Consider the following 17,724-nt stretch of genomic DNA (forward strand, 5'->3'; position numbering starts at 1 on the left):
ATTCTAAACTTGAGGATATCTGGACCTGCTCCATTTAGGTCTAGCATTAGAGAAGGGCAGTAGGTAAAATATTGCGGTTCGGGGACCATGTGACCTTCTTAACCGAATATACCAGAACTGAATATTTATACAACGACTCGGCTGGAAACGAGTTTTCACATCCCAGGTCCAATATTCAACAAAATGGTCCGGTAAGAGGTTGTAATGCATCTGGGCGAGGTGTATTTTGGATCAAAGTTCTGGGAAATTCTTTTGGGACAAAATGTTTTGATTTTCTACTGATTCTTAGAGTGAGTGATACTTTTACCCCGGTTTGGGCAACATTACGGCAATATTACACGGTAAACAAGAACTGGTTGTCTCCGAATCAGTGTGTCTATGTAGGCAGCTGCATGTAGGTTCAACTGCGTCGTTGTCTCCTTGCTTCGGATGAATATAAACAGCCACACACCCACAAGCACATGCATGCATCACGTGTACGTGTGATGAAATAATTTTTATAGGCATTTAAAGATACAAAATGACGTTGATCAACAGAACGTTAAGAGATCACTAAGACCACACGACGTACCAAATATGTTTGTTGTCATGAAAGCTAATTTAGAACACAAGGTACTACATCTCAGACTATAGGCTGTCAACGGCTTCTCATCCTCTCAACCCAGTCTTCCCCTCACGAAGGTTAAACCAGAATTCGCAAGTCACTTCAATCAGCATTCAAAAGTGTATTCTCAAATATTTACCAATATTTGAGAGACACGAATGACTAATAAATCTTGGTATATGGGCGGTAAAATGCAATGGCTCCAAGACTCTTTTATCCAGTCATGAAAAACATATAAGCTTAATGCCCCGGATGTGCCCACCACTTCAACCTCTGTGAGGCTATTTCGCCCCAAACACCTCGTTTTAAGGACGTTAACTAGTTAATATTTCCGATATATTTTTTCAGATATTTTCCGTTTTTTCCCAGACCTACTTTGTACATGAAAACCTTTCATTTTAACTCTGATTTGTGATCCCAGCCAGAGAGCAAGTGCTCCAACGGAAGTCGCTGTACAATATGACAGCACAATTCCTCTTTCCCCGTCAAAAATCAATTTGTTTTGATTTACACACACATGATAATGGCATTCGTTTGTGTGTGCTTAAGTTTTATAATGCGTTTATCGTTTTGATCGTTGCGGGAACCTTCTCGCATTACGCTGAACAGTGTATTGAATGCTCCAGATTTTTCATGTTCTATCGAGCCAAAACCCGGTATGTCATGAATTATTTACATGGTGACACATAGCATTAATACCATTCTTGACACACAAAATGTTCCTAAGGATAGAAAAGACGTGCTGAAATGTGCCCTGTCAGAATTGCCTTCGATTGAGGACAAAAGCCACGAAATAATCTCAAAACCAGCATTAATCCTTGTTTCAAACTTGTTCCTCTTAAGGATGGAATAAACCGTTGACATGCGCACTGTTAGAATGGCATTTGTTTGAAGACAAAGCCTAGAGGTAATCATGAAACCATCATTTTAAGCATAGAACTATGAAAAAATATTTTGCTACAACCTGTACCTATCCTAAGTCGTTGGGGAATAGTTCGGGTCGCCATTGTTCAGGAACGGTGACATGATATCCCGACGGCATAGTTCCTTGGTCGGACAGTCACTGGCTATCTACGTTATACTTTATTTTCTCTTTTTGGATCACTATAACAATTACTATTAAGTGATTCTGCGTGATCTGGATCGTTTCGGTCAGTTCAATACCTAAGTGAGTACTTTTCAAAAATATTCGGAACATTTTCTAAACATTCTTGAACGCTCACATTAATGCAGATTCCTTTAATAACATTATTTAGTGACATAGTTGCAGGGAACACAAAGCATAACTTCAAACACTTTACAAAAATTCGAACTTGGAATCCGTTTTGCTCACTGGGCTAGAACAACACCTTTTCAATCAATTCAAATGTAAAATCCCAAGAGCTAATAAACTGAAGTCACTTGTATGGACAATGCATACGAACTTCGATAAACCACATACAAAGTCTCATTGTGGCAACTTGAAAATGTCACATCACCAACAAATATAAAAACACTGTCAATTTCGCATATACATTATTCATCGCCCTAAGTCTAGACGAGATCTTTTTTCAATAGCAACATAAATGAAATAGGATGATTGTCTATCCAGAATTGCCGTTGCCCTTTAGAATCAGAAAATCGACTCTGACTGGGAACAACATATAAGCAATCAACTCACGAACTGCTATGGTGGTTGCCACCGGTATGAGAATGTGCTAATTATCTACAAATGTATCTTGGAAACGATCCTCGTAATTACAATCAGTTTCTCGGTTTCTTGACTTCTCGCGGATGCGGATAACAAGGAAATATGATATATTCTCAGGGAGTGTATAAAAGAGTAAATTCCATCTGGTAAGATCGCGCTAAACACCGTAAACTGCAAATGTTATCAATAATGTTCCTTGTATTATTACCATAAACATTAACAAAACATCCCGTAAAGTCAAGGGGTATGACTGGAATCTTCCCAAGGGTCTCCGTTTCATGTTAGTTTCGCGAAGAACATACAACGCTGGTTCCTCAGGGAGGCCGTCGTCATTCCGCTCGGTGCTGTCGCAATTACTCAAAGCTCAATTGAAACTCGACATGTAATTGCAAAAAACTTTTTAATTAAAAACATTTCTTGATTTTGTATATTCCCTACCTATGCTAATGTTGCAGCGCCAGAGAGCGTTTGTTAAATAACATTTTTAAAATCCATCTGGTTAGACTGAAATGCGAGGGAGATTCTTTTATGCATGTTAAGCATGCTAGTTTTAGCAGCACTGCGCAATGTACTGAAATGCATTGTCTGAATAAAACAAAAGGTTCATTGCATGTATAGGTGCATTGCATGAATAGGTTATTTTAAAGCGTTTACTCGTCACAGCGAAGACCCTGTTCAATTCCCAACATGGGTACGGTGCCTTAAGCCCGTTTCGAGTTTCCTTCGCGTGATCATGATGTTTCTGGAATTTGCTAAAAGCGGCGTAAAACCATGCTCTCTCATTACATGTTAATTAAGAAGAGAGCTACGTATGTGTGATGCCTAAGGCCACCATCAACACATTATGGTCAAAAGAGCAAGAAAATTACATTTCAGAAATGCCAACTTTACATCTCCAACATATTCCAATTATTAAATCACCTGGGATCAGCTGTGATTAGTCTCCTAGGTAAGGTGTGTTGTCATACCGGATCATATCATGTCACACCATGTCATACCATGGTACTGACTTCCAAACAGACACATACTGTGTTCAAAGAATCATGTAACTCCTATATCCAATTTAGCAACCTATAATCTGTCTCCACATGAATGTTCGCCAGAGAGTTGAATTGGTGAACAAAATTCCCTTTGAAAAATTCTTTGGATAAAATATGATTCTTTGAAAAAGATATGCCCCTTCTCCAACGATTATGCTTTGGATGTGTGACGATTAAGTGAAATGCTGCTCATGCTTTCCACCACTAGTTTTCATAGCCCATAATGAATTAGATACATACACATGGTACCTTAGTAATGGAGGGAAACTGTTCAATGTACCCACACATTCTCTCCAGTAACCATTCCTAACCTTTTATTTTTTCCAAGAAACTGGTAAAAATGAATAATTATTATCGAGGACTGTAAAGACTTAGCACGCACTTTGCAAATGCTTCACAGAGGTAAGCGTTCATATTTCTTCGGGGACGTCAAAGGAAAGGAAAGGAAAGGAAAGGAAAGGAAAGGAAAGAAAGAAAGAAATCTACTTTATGAAACGGGAATGGGTCTTTGATGTGGAAATCTACTTGCAAGATGATCAGAGAGAGTGGAATGAGATTTTCCCGTTGCGAGCATCCTTGTGCCGTAAAACCAACCGACGTTTTTAATTAATAAGATAATGGCACGGTTGAACCTATTGTAACAAGCTGCAGTGCGTCGGATGGAAGTCACATATCAGTGTATCACGAACAGTCTTTGTACTGAACGAAAATCGTGGTAAGACAATGAGATGAGTTGTGACGAGATACGTTGGTGTTTATACAAAACGTTTTGAGAGTGAGTGAGTTGCTTTTTACGCCGCTTTTCAGCAATATCACGCCGGGGAAGACCAGATATGGGGTTCACACAATGTACCTATGTCTAGTTTCGAACCCGGGTCTTCGGCGCGATGAGCGAACGTTTTAACAACTGGGCTACTCCCCACCCCGCTTATGTAAGCATTTGATTACATGTGCGAGTAAGCGACGGACTTGATTCTCAGGAATCCCATAATGTGATACAGGGAGAAAGGTGGGTGTGTAAATCCTGTTGCGGAATTTAATTTGGTCAGCATCATTAGAAAGACGTAATCGGAAGCTTGGTGTAGATGAACACGGCGTCTACCCAACAGGGATCACTAAGGTAGTATTCCATTGTAATGCAGTCCTATACATCGACATGTGTCGACGTTTCACCTTGAACGACCCACCTACCCATTACCCTGATAAGTCATATCGCTGAGGTACTCAGGAAACTATTTTTGGTAGTTATCACTTTGAATTCACGTTGGCTAGTTCCGATGTATTAAGTGTTTACGAAGCGGGTCGCAGCAATGGTTTAGAAACTAATGTTTGAATGCGCAAAAGTATCTACGACGTATTGAGGCTGTTTATGGATAACGATGTTGCACTTAAGCAAGGTTTATTCTTCCATTCTCTTCAAATTGGCAAAATAAAGGACAAACTATAACAACTCGAACTTTAACGAAGTAATGATGGCGGATTTTGAAAATGCGTTCATTTTAGATAGATACGGCATAACTCCTGCTTGTCCGTAGGCATGTCTGTGGGTGAAAAATGGCATGTGCATTACTCGCACTGGTGTTAGATAATTCAATATAGATTAGAACATATTTCGCACCACATCATTCAACAGGGGCATGCATTCCTTCCCCAAATATTGACAGGGTAATAACAAGTTCTATTTCCAAAGAGTCTGTTAATACCATCACAGCCCCGAAGGTATTTACCGTCAACTCATTTCTACATGGTGACATGATCCAGCTGCTCATTTCATCATCAGTCTAATCTACTAAGTACGCTGTCATCATCCCGTCGTTATTGACGACATTGCTCCCAGCAATGACCGTCGGCGACGATGGCCAGACTGATGTGATTCTGTTGCAGTGACGCACGTGTGTGTTGAAACAACGCTGGTACTTAACCTTGATCTTCAGTGGAAACCCTTAGGAAACCCCAAGTCGTCCATAGTCCGAGCGGTCATACCTAAACAGAGCTTTGCTTTCGTCGTCCTCCTGTTGGTATTAACGTGTTCTCTTATTAGAATGAACGAGTGAATAAGACTTTGATTTGGTAAGAATACTTTAAAAATATCGGCGTCCTGAAAAGAAACGAAATCCCGGTAATATTGTCTTATGAGTAAAACTAAGGTACTTGAAGAGGTGAATCAAAGGACTGCTTGCAGATACACGTCGAGTGAACATCGAGATGAATGATGAGTTTTTTATGGATACACGATACGTGACGGAAAAACGTATCCTCGGTGTATCTTTGTCATATTGTGGGCGTAGGTTTAACGTTGTCATGTAAATCTTCGTAATGTACTGATTGTCCGTTTGTTCGCGACTGCTTCCGTAGGCTAGTGGATAGTCTGTCTCACAGTCCCTGATTCACATTATTTTGCATAATGCCAAGCCCTCTCCGCAGTGCTAAAGCCTTAAATGAAGCAAGTCTAGATTTCCTCAGGTCTGAATCTCTGATCTCCCTGGGTCTCCGTTTCAATAGATATGGGGTTGTTTGTCATAATTATATACATGAATATTCAGAGACTAAACCCTGGTCTAGCTGGTGGTATATACTCCCTGTCACGGTCTTTGGTTTGATCCCTGGATGAGTCAAACCAAATGAATATTAAACCAGGACTGGTTGGTTCGGTGTCAGTGGACTTTGTCTGATTGGGATTTCTATGATACATTCAATGGTAAATCATGGTACAAGTGAATAACAGTAACACGCACTCACAAACGCACACGCACACGCACACGCACACGCACACGCACACGCACACGCGTGTATGCAATAAACGCGACGTTCAATCCTGTGTTATCTCACCTCACCACACCTCAACTGATCCGTGGAGATGTTGAAGAATTCTTGTCGCCTCACCTCACCTCACCTCACCTCAACTGATCCGTGGAGATGTTGAAGAATTCTTGTCGCCTCACCTCACCTCACCTCACCTCACCTCACCTGCATATTGACACGTGTAGATAAGGTTGAAGAATTCTGTCACCTACATCTAATAAGTGTAGATACAGTTGCAGAATTCTGTCATCTCATCTAGATACGGTTGAAGAATTGTGGTCACCACATACCGATGTTTCTCCAGCAGGCGACAGAATTGATCGGGTGATGACAGCATGTAATCATATTCCACTTATCTCGATCGATGTCACGACTGTCATGTACCTTGAATACTGTAGTGATAAATAACCAAACCCAAAGCACATTGACCATTTTTACGGAATCTTTCTCTATTGCCCTTTTAAATGCCTATTTTAGAGTTAGCGAGTTGAATTTTTACGCCACCTTTAGCAACATTCTAGCAATGTATCACGCTGGGTGACACCAGAAATGCGTTTCCCATATATGGGAAATCGAACCCAGGTCTTTGTCGTGACGAGCGAGTACTTTAACCACTAGCCTATCCCACCGCCACGCTTGTTTTAGAACCCGGTTTATATCGAATATCCGCTCTTAACCCAGTTTTTATTAGATCAGCTGGGCGATATTCTCAGTTATTGACCCGTAAAATGGTAGTGATCGTCAAATGGTGAGTGAATATTGCTCAGCGCCGCCGAGGCTATGTTGAAGCTACCCGGGGCGATGTTGTGAGTCGGGTTTCACGCCGTTTTCAGCTGTGTTACAATACGCCAACAGCTAGGTGTCCAGAAATGGTTTTTTACACATTGTCCAAATGTGCGGAATCGAACCCTGACCTTCGGTCTGACGAGCGAACGCCTTGTTCAGGATGCCCAATTAGCCCTCGTGAGATAAGTCATTTAATGTTTATCTTCATCTTTTTGGGAAAAGTCTGCCCTAATCCTGATCGTGTAATTCCACAAAAATATATTTACTCCTCTCATGTCAGATGTAGGAAAACGTCTGCAATCGGAAAACGCTTCACAGTCCTGAGAATATTACCTCTTGTTGTCTATGATCCGTGCGAGCGCCTCCGTGGTATAGTGGTTAGTTGGGCCGTCCGCAAGAGCGAAAGGTCGCTGGTTCGATCCCCGGTAGCGTCACACACAAAGCCGTTAAAATATGGTACTTGCTGGTCAATTCCTGACACTCGCCAGTAACGGGTACAACGACGCCTGGTCGGCTCGGAGTCAGTATAATGTGACTGAGTTGGGTATTCATGCCTAACTGCGGCTTGGCATCTCAGTGAACAAGCACTATGAAACCAGTTTAAGTCTGGGATAGTACAAGCAGCCACACATACATATGCACGTGGTGATATGAGTGAAATATTCTTAAACGTGACGGTAAAACCCATTTCACCTCACCTCATCTCACCTCACCTCACCTCCACCTCCACCTCACCTCCACCTCACCTCACCTCACCTCACCTCACCTCACCTCCACCTCACCTCCACCTCCACCTCCACCTCACCTCCACCTCCACCTCACCTCCACCTCACCTCACCATTCAAATCATAGTTATCGCTATTTCACCCTTTCTTCTGAAGCAGGCTATATTAACCCCAAAAGAAAATCTATTAATTAGTTCTTGTGTTTAAAAATCGTCAAAAATATGTAGCAGTGTTGATAACATGATCTGTACACAACTGCACAAAGTAAAAGTCGACTTTACCTGAAAATTTGATGAGATATCTTACAAGGATTAGAAAGGCATCGCCACAACGCAACAGAGATGGCCTTCTAGCTGAAATTGTGCAGCAAAGAGAATTCACTGTCTGGCAATCAAAATACAGATTACTTTCAGAATTTGATACGTTTCAAGGTCAAATCACCAAATCACGTTTTGAACAAGATATCGTGGTTTGCAGCTCGTTGCAACTATACAGGTACAAGAAATGGCCGTCCCCGTACAGGCAGGCTGAAAGAGAATGGTCGTCACCATGGCGTTCAACGTCTGTGGTATCTACAACTTATTCTATAGACATCACCTTCTTCTAAAAAGGTGCAAAAGTTCTTTTGATAATGAATTTTGTTTCTACGGATTATCAAGGATGTTTTTTCTCTTCCATTGACGTTTTATATTCTATTCTCCGAAAGAAAATATTGAATGGAATGAATTAAATGTCTTGTTTATTAATAATTCAGCTTTAAGAGCACGAAAATAGCTATGAACTTTAGCTTTATCTTGCTAAAGTGAGCAATAGCTTTCCGTGTTTAGCGGATGAAATATTTATAGCCAATTTTAAATTACCTTTAACTTTAAAATGATGCTATTTACAGAGTTTCCTTGATTAGATTCTTATACGAGGCATGACGCAGGAGAATTTGCTTCAAAGGGTATATGTTTCAATATTTGATTCAAAAATTGAACCGTTGAGTGTTGGCATGGTAACTGATCCCACTCGTTCCTGTTTTCAAGTGAGACAAGTCTTTGGAGACACAACAATGGAGGCCATGTTCTTGGTGCCAACGTCATTAATCAAGCGTGTGTTAGAATCTAAAGCGAAAGGTCACATGTATTGTTCTAAAGAAGCTGACTATCCATATAACCATATTCCTCCAAATGCCACCCAAATAAGTTCGTGTTTATCCATAAGTCAAAATTGAAATATCTCTGTGTTTGTCTTTCGGTTGCATCAAAATGCTGTCAAAATCGTTAGAGGTTTGTTTCTTCAGTTTGTTATGCTTTGAGACACCTGACATGGTCACGAGGGCGCTGTGGGCGAGCTGTCTAAGGCGCCAGGCTTCTAATCCAGCGAGCTGGGAGGTGCCGGGATCGAGCCTACCTGTGACCGGGTGTAAAAACCTTGGAGTCAGCTTTGTGTGCAGGCCCTTTAAGTGTTATCAGAATCCCTAGTGTACACAACTCCGTGCACGTGAAAGAACCCACGAATCCGTTGGTAGATGACTATATGGTGGCCACATGAATACGTGCAATCAATTACAGCTAGATGCGGGTACAGCAACGTGCAGTAAACTTGGACAATGTACTGTGACTATATGTCCCACTCCACCCAGTCCTGAATGAGTACCCTTAAGGATGCGAAAACTACAATAACTGGGTTCTACTAGTAGGCTGCAAGAGTTGCATGATACCCCAAGCATTTGAGACCGTTGTGATTGACACCCATTGACAGAGGGAAAATCAAAGCGCCTTTGAGCGGTTGAACTGGATATCGGTGCTACACAAATCATAGCATAATAACGTGTTTCATGAAGTTTTTGAGAGGCATTTAGAAATTGGACGAACATGAATACATTCGTCAAACGACGCTTCAGACCCAATTCTTGCTCCTTCACCGGTGAATATGTTGTTGTTTGTTTGTTTTTCGCATCCGGTTTGATTACATTTATATTTGTTCCTTTTTTGTTTTGGGTTTGTTTAAAAAAAGTCGCACTCAGCGCTCTGGACTTAATTGGGTATCTACTGATGTCATGAACATCGATCCTTGCAACTGGATTCGATGACAAACCGATACATAATTTGTTACACACATCATATAACATTCGACACGTAAGTTGTTCCACAAATTTAATTCTGTCAACGTTGTTTTTTCCAGTTGCAAGGCCCTCTGGGTAACGCTGCCCTGTGCAATATTCTAGCTACACCATAGCGGTATTCTCCGTGTTGCGTCGTGTGTCGTAACTAGTGGTTGACATCATGAGCATCGATTCCTGCAGTCGGGATATGCTGTAAGTTAGACGTCTGGGAAGGTTTAGGTATTTTTACTGATATTGCCTTTCAGAACGCATTTCGTTTTACATCTTGTCTAAGAGAACTAAGGATAGAGGATACTAAACGACCTTCCGTGTAATACCATTATTATTAACAAGCTAATGGTTTAAATTAGCATTAAACGAGCGAAAGCGAGTTTGATACCAAATCATTCATTCGCTGACTTGGTTGACAGATGTCCTCGTACTCCAGCTGATCGACGCTCATGATATTGATCACTGGATTGTCTGGTACAGGCTTGACTATTTACAGACCGCCGCAAAAAAGCTGGAATATTGTTGAGTGCGACCTTAAACAACAACCAACCAGAACCACTAGCATTATGAAGCTGTTGGTGAAGCTGTCACTGCATGTAAACCTGATATAAGACGGTACCCCGTGAATAATCGACTCAGGAGAAATCATCACTGTGCGCAGGGTACGAAGACCGGTCAACTACGTCACCGAACTTGACCATCCAATTCACAATATTCACTTTACTTCAGTGAAAGATCATCTTTACTAAAACGTCAATAACTGATTCCAAAAGAGTACACGAAACTTCAGCTTTATCCCAAATGAAAATGCATCAGAATGGTCAGAGAAATATTTAACACACAATAATACGAAGAGTAGGCTAAATATTTACAAGCATATCCCTCGTTGTGTAGTTGCAAGGCTTGCCTTTCACACTGGGTTCCAATCACAACCGGGAGATAGCATCTCCTGTTCGTTAACGCTACCCCTCACGATACATCTACACGTACTCGAAACATTTACTGGCAATGACTGTGAAGAATATTGTTTAACAAAGTAGCCTTAATTCCCGGAGCCCTAGTAAAACCTGATGAAACATTAATGGCCTCTGTATGAGAATGAATGCAGTGCTACAACCCGTATCCTTTAATAATGTATCGGTACTTGTGGCCTACGGGAGGCTGTTCGTGAAGGTACACACTGCAAAGTGTCCTTATAGAACTAAAAGTCATCGCATGAAAGAGTTACTGTTTAGCAAACATGCATGACAGATTGATCATGAATTACATACATTTCACTTACTTATCACGAATCCACATACTTAACGTAGTCAGCCATCGATTTTGAGTTGGATACTAGGAAAGGTGTGCGAAAGATCAAGGTTTGCTTCAGTGTTTAACGTGGCTCGTGGCGCCAGACCATCGAGGAGCCGTTAAGTCTTTTGTATTTTGAAATAATATCAACCTTCAACAATTCTTTGGAAAGATGCCCTGGACATAGGTTCCATACAACCAGTTAACGCTGCAGATACGCACAAGACTACAGCCTATTCACATTGCATTTTCGATATAGCTCTTGGTGTCTTACAGTGATACCCATTCGTGAGAGAAGTCATGGATGCATGAGGAGAACAGTATTCAGGAATTTACGTTTACTCTTTACTACTTATCACCCCAGTGGAATGAGGAATGTGTTCCGAAGCTGAAATCCAGCAGTTCCCTCTTAAGACAATCGTGTGTGTGGACATGTTTTGCATGGTCCGTGCTTCAAATCTCACCCATGAAATGTTTTTGTGTCACCTGCATCAAATGTTATGTTTGACACAACAATACTTATATGCACTAATGATAAACCACCGGAGGGGCACATGGGCACGTCCAACAGGTATGAACATTAGTGATTCTGCAAAAGAAAAAATCCTATTTTGATAAAATACTTGGCAAATTCCTATGAGAACATATCTTACCTTCGTATGATAAAACACCGAGCTCGAGTGGATATGTCTGTGGTTGATTCTGTAGTTGTGTCCAGCCAAAGGGACTCTGTACTCCTACGTTCTAACAATGCATCTACTACAAACAGCGAATGTGGGAGAACCTCCGCTTGTGCACGTCACGTGACTACCGACGTCACATCGCGAGCCCACACTTACAATTTCAGAGGACCCGCGTGGAGATAAGGCTATGGCATCGTTGGTGCGGAGCGGTAGTGACAAGCTAAAGCGGTCGATACATTCAAGCAGCAGTCTGAACCGGGAGCCCCGCTGATTGGTCTTTGTGTGTCATCTATTTGGACGCATGTTTAACTATGGGAGCGGGCTGTGTAACTTGGTCTTGAGAAATGACGTTGCAGTATCGTCTTCATATATCGGAGTTGTTAAAATTTCAGACCCTTTGTTGCCCTGCATTCGATTGGGATTGTTGATGAGCTGATTTTGAGGACTCAAATCGCTAAATGTGGCAACAGCCTTCGAGTGATTGATTCAGTTTTGTTTAATCGTAGTGTAACATGAAAACGTAGGTTTCTAAGAAAAAGTGTCATTTTCAATTTGTCAACGGGACTAATGTTTTCTGTCAATTCCATTACATTGTAAAGCGATTACTGCAGACCGCTGAATCGTTGAATAATTCATGATGGTCGCCTGTCATTAGAGGTTTCCGTGGTGCTACAGACAAGATTAAAGACCATATATTCAGAAAAGCAACATGATGACACAAGGCACAAAAAGCGACCAGAGACTGAAACAATATAAGGATGTGCCAGTCTATAGTCCTGATCGATGTTTGATATGAAATCCAATGTGAGCGATTATGTTGTATGTATCTAGTGTTGTATGGGATATAGTAATTCCAACGGACGGTGTGTTTGATTGTTTTGTTCTTTAACACTGTACTCAACAATATTCCAGCTTTATGGTGATCAATATTATGAGCATCGATCTACGCAATTAGGGAACGATGACGTGTGTCAACCAAGTGAGCAAGCCTCACCACCCGACCCCGTTAAACGCATCTCACAACAAACATGGGTTTGCTGAAGGTCGGTTCTATTCCAGATCTTCACGGTTGTAATTTCAAGGAATTGGAATGGGATATGGTTTCCCTTTGATAGTATGAATCTACCAAACCAGGGCTGGGAGGTGTCATATCGTTAAGGCGTTAAGGGTTAAGAGATGGGGGTGGGTGTAGGGGTGGCGCGATGGTGAGGGGGGGGGGGTTTCTTTATTGGTGGGTTGGGGAAGGGGGTGGGGGGAGATTTCTATTATCACTCATAACAATAATATTATCGGCCTTTAGTTGCGTGACTTGACTTGACTTGCATCAATAAAGACTGCAAGCCTGGCCACCCGATCCCAAGGACTGTTTGCTGAAGACGTATTACGCATCTTCATGGGTGGTGATATAGCGTCTGTATCACTTTGAGGTGTATAATATCACGTAATATCATGTCATAGCAGTTTAGTGTTTCGCTTCGTTTGGTATGTAATACGACTGTGTTGAATGCCATATTTGCAATTACCTTCAAGATGAGTGTGCTTCAGTAACTGTGATTGTAAATCAGTGATGTGTTTATCAGTTGCTACGTAGATAATTCCATTAAGGGCATTTGTGTCATCCTGCTTATTATATCGACCAGGCTGTAAATGTTTAATTACACCTTTGGGTAACTCCGTCACAAAGACTAATTAACGGGACAGGACTTGGCCTTGCCCTCTTAATATGATTGACACGTTGCCGAAAGTAATCCATTTCCCCATAGTTATCACCGTATGGTTTTGACTTCGAGAGTTTCAATTTAACGCGGTTATCTGTAAAACCTGTAGTTAGAGTTGTCATCGTAAAGTGATTTCAAAGAGTATTGTGTGTTGGTCACTTGTGACATCCCCGTTGTTTTGATGGGCTGATTGAGCCACGCGACGAAGATGGTTGCAGTGATGAGCTGGTTTCTTTGTACTGGCAGAATGCTTTTAACAGCCACTGCTGAGGTCAATACCTTTCTTTCCTTTTCTTAATTACCGGTTAAAATTAGTCACCAGGAAAATATGATTGTCGTGAGAGTTACTAAATAGATTGCGTGATGATGCATGGCGACTTGGTAAATGCATTGTTTCTACTTAATTCGTTTACATTTGTTCATGCTGTCAATCACTAGATTGTCTGCTCCAGATTTGACACTACAAACCGCTGCCATATAGCTGCGTTATTTGACGTTAAACAATTATAGACACTTCAATAGCATCCCTGTGTTTCAGAGCATATTTGTGGCTCGTTGCTCATTACTTTGATCACTATATTGTCTACTCCAGATTCGAGCCACCTCAAACCATTGTCCTATCACTAAAATAGTGTTGGTTGCGACGATATACAAGTAAATAAGTGTAATTACAAATATCCAACCACCCACCCCTACCCAAAGACATTAAAGTGATGGTCGATAGCTACGATGTCACAATGTTTTGCACAATGCACTGCAGGTTTCCGCTAAGTCACATTAAGCCTTTTTCACAGCATTAACTTCATCAGCGTTCCTGCGTCGTAGCTTAAAAGGTTTAAAATTGTTTTCGATTAAATATGTTTACCTAAATCAATTTAAGCATTGGTGTTGTGTAAAGCTGATTGTTTTGTATCCGCCAGTGCCGAGTATCTCGTGGGTGGTCGGAGTCATCAAGCGTCACAGTTTGTTTTAAATGTGAGCTATTACCAATGGAATTGCTTCACGTATATATGTGAGCATAACACGTGATTGGGGAATATGTTCCTGAAATGCTCGACTAGAAGTTTTTAATAGTTTTAGTTCGCTTACATGACGCTCATATCAAGGCACACTGCTTGCTCACTACGTTCTGTACAGTCTCCGATACTTTTTTTCAACTCCCTGGGGATCATACACAAACTGCCTGTTAGGACAATGAACTAAACACTCACATTGCCAGCACATCATCGCGGGTACGTATTTTACAGCTGGGTGAACCACACTTAAAGAAACTGTAACATTATATACTAGGAGGAACATATTCCGTTGTTTCAATGTAGAACATTGTAAATTTATCATCTGGTAATAAATACACAAAAGATAATAGACAATTTGATTTATTAAGGAAAAAATATACCTAGGTGTGGAGCTAAAAATATGTATATAGTTCAATATAGAGCTTGGCTACCTGTAGGTTATATATTTAGGATATAAACACACCCTTGTTTCCGTGAAGAGCTTGGTTACCTGTAAACAATCAAAGGACTGTACCAGTTTCTGCAAGAACTAACTGGGAGATAGGTTCTTAAGAAAGTGTTCCGAAAACTATTACATCTACCAGAATCCAGAGTTGTTGCCATAGAAACTCGAAAAACAGATTTTTTAAAAAAAATCATAAACCATCCAATCTCAACAGATCCTCATTGTGAATTGGTAAAGACATGTTATATTTTCAGATATGTTCAAATAACGACGTCGTATACGGACGAACACACGCTAACACAGACGGACACACGCTAACATGGACGGACACACGCTAACACGGACGGAATCTGTTACCTCCAGCAACCTATACTGCGGGGAATTATCAGATATACCAAAACGGTAACAAATGTCCCACTCATTCCATCTAAATGACAGTGCACTTACTTCATCTACGTGACGGCTGTTTGTAAATCATAGTGTCTGTCCAGTTAATTCATTGACATTGCAGTCGCGACCAACGCAGTTGAACTGTGATGACATTAGTTTACCAAGTAAGCGATTCTGACCACCAGACCACATTTGTCACGACAAGTATGGGTTGCAGAAGATTAATTCTTACCCAGATCTTGACCTGCAAAGCGTCAGGTATGATATCTTATTTTCACTTGTCAAATTGTCGAATCCTGCCTTCTGGTGTATCCGGCTCAGGTAGAAGTCCAGTGGCACAACTATACATACATCGTCCTGTCGAAGGTATGAGGATGTACCTAAATACTTCCAGTTTAACCAAATTCGACACACCCATCAACTAACCAAAAATTGAACAAGCCTTTACTTCGATACCGTCGTAGTTGGACAGAACCGTAGTTTGACATATCAAAGTTCGACACAACAGGGAATATACATATTTAGGGACAACAAATGCAATGCACTTATCACATTACAGAGATTACGTCAACTTTCCTACAGTCAAATTAGTTCGTGAAATATTGTAACAACTCCAGCTTTCGACATCTCAGTTTCATCGTTTTGGAGGTACAATCAAACATGATCTTTCAAAGTAGATTTCAAAAAGCGCCCACGACTCCTTAACAGAGACATTTGATGTCTCAGTGTAGTTTTCAAAGACAGCACGTTTCTTTGTTTAATCGTACCATACGCTTCCGTGTTGGTCTCAGTTGAAGAATTAACTTTTATTAGCATGTTGGTACGTGAATAGTACCACCGATAGCGGTAATAATTCACCGAAAATACCCGGCATCATCTCTATTTAAACGCCACCCATAAACACTTGACAGTTATATCACCGGAACAGTAATATAGACTGGATATTTCTTATCACAGGTCATTGTTTTGTCGCTTCTATTTTGCAACTGACCAAATGCAATAAAGAAAGTTTAAGCTTACTGTCGTACAAACTATCGTAACTCAATAATATGATATGTACAAATAATGTCAAATTTGCTTTATTTTCAATATAGCTTCATTCAGCATATGTACAAAATCTGTATTGTGGATATGATAGAAGTCCCATAAGTCTCGCGAAGCGCTACTTCCGGTACTAAGCTGGTTCCAGGTTCCTCTTGCGCCAGTCAACTTGCGATATGTGAGACTGGACCCAGCTACCAGATTCCTGCTGACTGGGATCACTTTGTCAGTTACAGCTTATAGCTTGGGATTCACAAGCGGAAAAGTATTGGTAATACATGACAGTGACAAACGTATATTCAACCAGTTCTGGTTCCAAACTGCGAGACCACCTTTACTAGACCTACAAACTACAACCATGCTCGATTGTCACAGCTCTTGACAGTCGTAATGGTTGGTGATGATCAGATCGGAAATTTGTTATTCTTGCTACTTGCAAGGACAATGGGTTCCTTGTTGTCAACGGACAACCATGTGACCATTCGAAAAGGTATATGAAACGTTGTTTGTCACCGGTAGTACTGACGTCTCGCGAAGTGCTTTGACCTGTGTACGTGTCCTATTCGTTCTTTCTGTATATCAAAACTTAAAACATCAACTGGATCGGTTTGGGCATGCATATATCATTTCGAGTGAAAGAGTTTTACTACGCTTTTCACAATACTCCAGGGACATCGCGGACACCGGAAATGGACACACACATGCGGAATCGACACCTGGAATCGTAGGCGTGACGAGGAGACACTTTAACCACTGTCCCATATATCTTTTCAAACCGAGTAGACAAGGGAAACATGAACATTACCTTTATTTTGTAACAATTTAAGCTTGATAAAAGAATCATATCTTACATAGCTTCAGGCATTGTGAATAATTTTTCGAATCAACTGATAAATATGTCAAGGGGTGCCTGTACTCATCGGCTCGTGGTGAATTAGCTCATGATAAAGTTGAACAACATGCTGACGGAAAGGAAATGAATACGTTGACGAAGACGAATGAATACACCAGTTGTCAACGCGTTCATATGGCTGACGGGAATTAGTTCGGTATTAGATGAAGAGTATGTTGATGATGACGAAGGCATGGTTTAATTCGAACTTCTTTAGTTGGTTTCACAAGACATGAAAAACATGTACACACGAATGATGTGAGCGGACTTCTAACTCAGCCCCAGAGCCCTTCTTGCAAGCGACATAATCCTGCTCGCGGTCGTCCCTACGCAGGCAGTCGGAGTCCCGGACTCCATACTCATATTCAGTACAGATGTGAGCATACATACATATATATACTAGTAGTTTTTAACAATAATGAACAGGCAAGGATTCAACATTAGACAGATAGAGAAAAAATAGCACTTCCTTCTACAGTTCATGTGATGACTGACACA

The 17,724-nt window shown here is 41.0% G+C and overlaps 1 protein-coding gene across 2 annotated transcripts in view; it reads right to left on the reverse strand.

The window, feature by feature from the left end:
* Nucleotides 1-11,811, reverse strand: part of LOC137272370 (uncharacterized) — an 82,778-nt gene extending 70,967 nt beyond the window's left edge. Inside the window, exon 1 of one of the 2 annotated variants that reach the window (XM_067804744.1) lies at nucleotides 11,695-11,811. The gene's annotated coding sequence lies outside the window, so the exon portion shown is untranslated. The remainder of the gene's footprint in view (nucleotides 1-11,694) is intronic. The other variant, XM_067804743.1, reaches the window with a different exon arrangement.
* Between the last annotated feature and the right edge of the window lie 5,913 nt (nucleotides 11,812-17,724).

This window comes from Haliotis asinina, chromosome 2 (genome assembly GCF_037392515.1).
Source record: "Haliotis asinina isolate JCU_RB_2024 chromosome 2, JCU_Hal_asi_v2, whole genome shotgun sequence".
Lineage (NCBI taxonomy): Eukaryota > Metazoa > Mollusca > Gastropoda > Lepetellida > Haliotidae > Haliotis > Haliotis asinina.